Source organism: Sorex araneus, chromosome 10, assembly GCF_027595985.1.
Source record: "Sorex araneus isolate mSorAra2 chromosome 10, mSorAra2.pri, whole genome shotgun sequence".
NCBI classification, from domain to species: domain Eukaryota; kingdom Metazoa; phylum Chordata; class Mammalia; order Eulipotyphla; family Soricidae; genus Sorex; species Sorex araneus.
Window position 1 is genome coordinate 21043083 of NC_073311.1, and position 5721 is coordinate 21048803.

The window sequence follows — 5721 nt, forward strand, 5'->3', positions numbered from 1 at the left end:
GGGTAAATAATCAAGGAATATGGAAAAATTGCTATGGATTTTTTTCTTACACAAAATATTAGGTAATTTATTTCCCTTTTCTCAGATGCCCTCTCTTCTATGTACACATTTTTTAAGATAAGAGGACATTTTCTTTTATGCTGATTTTTTAAAAATTTATTTATTTTTAATTAGTGTATCATCGTGAGGGTACAGTTACAGATTTATACATTTTTGTGTTCATGTTTCCCTCATACAAAGTTCGAGAACCCATCCCTTCACCAGTGCCCATTCTCCATCACCAGTAAACCCAGCATCCCTCCCACCTCCCCAGTCCCATCTCCCCCCACCCCACCCTGCCACTGTGGCAGGGTATTCCCTTTTGTTCTCTCTCTCTAATTAGGTGTTGTGGTTTGCAATAAAGGTATTGAGTGGCCATTGTGTTCGGTCTCTAGTCTACATTTGGCACGCATCATCCTTCACCCACATGGCCACCTCACATTCTGGGGAGAGGGCAACTCAGAGAAGGGAACACCAAGTAAAATATGCTGACTTTAAATTGGAAATAGTTTTAAAACTTTATAAATGCCATTAAAATAATTGAAAATGAATCCATCCATTCACTGTAGAATGTAGAAGCTAGAATTTTTCTAGCTGCACTGAATAGAAAACTGATATCAAGGTACTTTAAAATAATGAATAAATGTATTGACTCACATCACCAAAAACCTGAATTATTGATTCACTCACATGGCAATGCCATCAAGGGCCATGTGTTTTCTGTCTCTATGCTCACCATGAATGATTTTTCATGGTGATAGGATGACTGTCAGTAGCAATCTGTTTGCATGCATTCATGATCACATCATGAGTGTAAAAAGAGGGCCTCTAAGTATTTTTTCCCATGGAAGAGAGAGCTAAATCTCTGAAGCTTCCAGCTAGCCCCTGAGGAGAGGTTAGTGTCATTGACCAATATTGGGTAATTTTCTGGGGATTACTTTTACAATCACATCTATGAGAATTAAGATGTGAAGTCAAGAGCCTTCAGTCAAATGGATATAACGGGAGAGAGTAAAGATGAATACAAAATTGAGGTTATGTTAGGAAAGCAAAAAAGGGCAGTATGTGGGGTGTATGTGTGTGTGTGTGTGTGTGTGTGTGTGTGTGTGTGTGTGTGTCTTGGGATGGGATTGAGAGTGTTCAGTCTTAAGGGTCAATTCCAGTATGCTTAAATTCTAAATTATAAAAGTTTAAGATAATGATCATTTTAAAGTAATAATGTATCATAAAAAAGGGCTTTACACTTTGAGTGAATCACAATTATTGATAACAAATTATTTAGGTGGCTTGATTGCACTCTCTATACTAGTGAAAAATAGAAATGTATAAAGATGATGAAATTTTCTTTTAATCTAGCAAAAGTAGGAATCCATTATTATTTAGTCTGTCTCCTGTGCTATTTCCCAGAACATCTCATTCAATTTCAAGGAAAACTTTGCATCATTTCTCTTTTGATGATAGATACTGTTTTTATTTTTCCAAACAATTGACCAGACCTGCTGGATGAACTCAAATCTTCATGTGTCTGAGAAACATCTCTTATAGAAAAAATTTTCTTTCTTATTGTGACTACTTTCTGTCCTAGAGTATACCTGATGGCTGCATGATCCAAATAATGTGCAATGTGCCTGATGCTGATGTCTTCTCTCAATAAGTCTCAAAAATTTTCATTGTAATGCATTTCATCTTTTTATTGTGCAAAATCTGTTTCGTTTGATGCAGCCTCATTTGTTCATTTTTTGTTTTGTTTTCATTTTTGCTGGAGTCTAAATTTTAAATGAATCTCAAACATTGTTGTCAAGTAGTATAATTATGGATATTTTTCCCTTTATGTTTTATGGTCTTAGATCTTGCTTTCAAGGCTTGAATTAATTTTGAATTGATTTTTGTACATAGGGTTAGATATAGGTTTAATTTTATCCATTTGTATGTGGTATCCATTTCTTTGATGTAATTTACAGGAGAAAATTTTCTTTATTTAAAATTCTTCTAAAATATAGAAAGAACTAATAAAACTCAAAAATATATAACAATCCAACTATTAAAAAAGTGGGCAGAATATCTGATAATTCTCCAAAGAATGCAAAAAGATGGTGAATACAAATATGAAAATATGTTCATCATCTCTGATAATCAGGCAAATGCAAATCAAAACAATGAGATATCACAATTGTGAGAATGACTATTATCCAAAAGATGATAAACAAGTGTTGGAGAGGATGTACAGTAAAAAAATCTTTAAAAATTATCAGTTAAAATGTAAATTGTTATAGTCATTATAAAAACACTTTCCTAATTACTCAAATAATTTAAAAGAGAAATCCCATACAATCCAAATATTTTGCTTTTAATATTTATTCAAAAATGCAGAAACACTAACTAGAAGTGATATAAATCCTCCATATTCATTGCAGCATTGTATACAACAGCCAAGACTTTAACCTAAGTGACCATCCAAAGATAAATGAATATAGAAGAGGTGTATGGGGAGAAAGTACAGCAGATAGGGTGGTTGTTCTGCATACATACAACCCAGGTTTGATTCCTGAACCCTAGATGGTCCCCTAAGCCCATCACAAGTTATCTCTGCATGCAAGCCCTGAGCACTGCTGGTTGTGGCCTAGGAAAAAAAAGAGGTAAAATAAAATTCTCTTTTTCTCTCTCTCTCTCTGTCTGTCTCTCTGTCTCTCTGCCTCTTTCTGTCTCTCTCTGTCTCTCTGTTTCTCTCTTTCTGTCTCTCTGTCTTTCTGTCTCATTTACAATAGGGATAAACCTACAAGGTATCATGTTTGGTGTGAATAAGTTAAAGTAAAACACTATATAATTTAACTTCTTTTGTGACATATAGAGAATAAAAGAGGATAAGCAAAATGAAATAAAAGTAAACTTTCAGACTAATTGATCTTATTGTTATCATAAAGGATGGGACTAAAGAGATGGACCAAAGGGGTCACCTATATTGTAAAGTATATATTGGAAATTCCATGGATAATTTAATGGAGCATACACACAGAAATAGAGCAATACACACCTGAAACTCATAATGTAATGCTAGTTTCATAAAAATAATGTGGAGTCCTGAAGTTTATTCTTTATTAACAAAATCTATGCAGCAGTTATGAGATGTAGGCATGTGAGTAAATCTCTTTCCCTTCCTGCTTGATAGAGGTCCTCAGAACAAGGGAGAACAAGGAAGAAGATTAAATCCTTCTAGAAATATGTTTTTCACAAATTTAAACTAGCAAGATGCAAAATTTACAGCTGCCTCCTTTTTCTCTGAAAGCAAATCCTCAAGTGAAAAAGCTAAGGCAGCCCAACCTTTCAAAGGTCATGAGACAGCAGCATTTTTCTTCACTGACTATATATCAGGCAAAATGAAGAGAGACTTCTAAATCTGGCCTTCAGAATGTAGGTGTAGTTTCTTTTGTGAAACATGTCTCTTCATTAGAAATATTTTATACTAGATGAAAGAAACCTAAGGAACAAAATGCTGACTATCAAAGTATTCATTTGAAGGTGTCTGTCATATCTAATCTAATACTTGGCTAACCTTATTCTCTCTATTAGTTGATCAAAAGTTCATAGATCAAAAAGTCAAGTTTAAACATCCTGCTCTTTGTTAAAATTTTAATGGAGAGTGGATAATTTAAAGAGTGCTGATGAGAACATGTTAAGCAGTAAGTATTTGCATGCTTATACTTTGGGAGGGAAACAAAATGCAAGATAAATCAGTGTTAAATTATTTTCTCTTTCAAAAAGTTACTTAAGTATATTTATCTTGAAGGGAATATACCATGATCATGAAGGTGGTTTTCCCAGGGGAGGCTTATCCATTGTACTCTGAATGTGGCAACCCTTAGATTTCCCCAAATGTGGGAAATTCAGCTGCATAATTTGATGTAGTGGGGACCTGTGGTTACCTGAAAAAAAAAGTTACTTAAGTGTAATTTATTTCTAACAGAAATTATGTTCATTAATTTACTCAGAAACATTCAGTACATGCAAGAGGTTATCTATAGAATGAGGTCTGATTCCTACCATGAAGTAACTGATAGAATATTATTAATATTTTTCTTTCATCATCATCATCATCATCATCATCATCCCATTGATTGTTGGATTTTTCGAGCAGTCTCAGTAACATCTCCATTTGTCCTAGCCCTGGGATATTAGAAGCTTCTCTTTACTTGCCCTTCCCAACGACGCTGCATTGAAGGCTCTTTCAGGGTCAGGAGAATAAGACCCAGCATGTTACTGGTTTTGGCATATTAATAGACCATGGGGACCTTGCAAGGCTCTCCCATGTGGGCAGGAAACTCCCAGTAGTTTGCCAGGTTCTTCAGAGGGAGAAGTAGGTTATAAGATGTTGCTCCCGGGAGCTTGCTTTTAACTCTCTGGATGCTGGCTGTGTATGGGATTACACAGCACCAGGGGCAGTACCTGAGTGTGACCGCCTAGCTACTGGGAAATGCGAAATCTGGACAGAGCAGGCCCAGTCCCGATCTGAGCAGCCTTGGAGGTCTCATCCCTGGTTCCCACACACCTGGGCTCCTCTGCCGTTTCCTTCATGCGTGAGGCTCGTCCTAACGCGTGGAGAGGTTCCTTGAGCATGGTTGTGGCTAGGTTCCAGAGGTCTTCGGCCACCTGGAGCTCTGTTCGGGGCGGGGGGTGGGGAGGAAAGCTGGAACCCATCCCCTCCAAGGGGCCCCGGGGAAGACAGTCAGGTGTACAGGTAAGAGACTCTCTGCCTATTTTCCTATAAATTGCTAAAATACAATAAACTCTTAAGTACCATAAGAGAGGTGCCATAAAATGTGACTACACAGTCAAGGGAAAGAATAACATATTCAATTGAGTGATAGGAGAAGATTTGGTAGACAGGAAGCTTTGAGCTCAATTTTAACAGGATTTGGATTTGCTGGTAAGAAAAGGGGGGATCATTGTAGAGAGGAGCAGCATTTTGGTCAAAATTGGAAGGTAAGGAGTAAGATAGTTATAAGCAGGTGGATCAATTTGACTGGAGGATAATTCTGTCCATCATTACCTGAGAAAAGTCCGATCTCATCTGACATTTTTTTTTGTTTTAATCTGGAACCTAAGTTGTAGTAGATATGTTCCAAATTTTAAGTCTGTCCTTTCTCAGACACAGGGGCAAAACCAGCCCTGGTCTGAAATATCAAACCACTGATACAAGTGGCAGAGTGTGTAAAAAACTAAAGCTCGACGAGGGGCGTGTGCACTCGCGGGCTCTCCAGGCAGCTCTGTCTCACAGCCCGCGTTCAGTGCCCTGGAACCACTGTGTGTGCTGTCGGTCAAGGGCAGGTGATGGAAGGAAGAAGGCCAAACTGGTTGCTCGATCAGTTTATTTCATTCTCTCTCTCTGCTTCTCTCCCGGCTCTGGATCTCTCTCTGGATCTCTGGATCTGGCCCCCCAACCCACTCTTACAGCCTAGTTAAATCCCCCCAGCATGAGGGGTTTGGGGCATACACATAGGTGTGGTCACAATCAATAGGGTAAGGTTCCTTTCCCTCAGGGGATGCTTCTCCTAGGATTGACTCTTTCAGCAGGAGGATCCAATCAAGGGTGGAATCCCATGAGTATGTTTCTCTTCTCCTCAGCCAGCAAACATATAAGAATTAATAATATTAATCATTTTGTATGGACACAATAAGAGATGCATT

The 5721-nt window shown here is 37.7% G+C and overlaps 1 pseudogene; it reads left to right on the forward strand.

The window, feature by feature from the left end:
* Positions 1-3808: 3808 nt before the first annotated feature.
* Positions 3809-3962, forward strand: LOC129399253 (U1 spliceosomal RNA; annotated as a pseudogene).
* The last annotated feature ends 1759 nt before the right edge of the window (positions 3963-5721 follow it).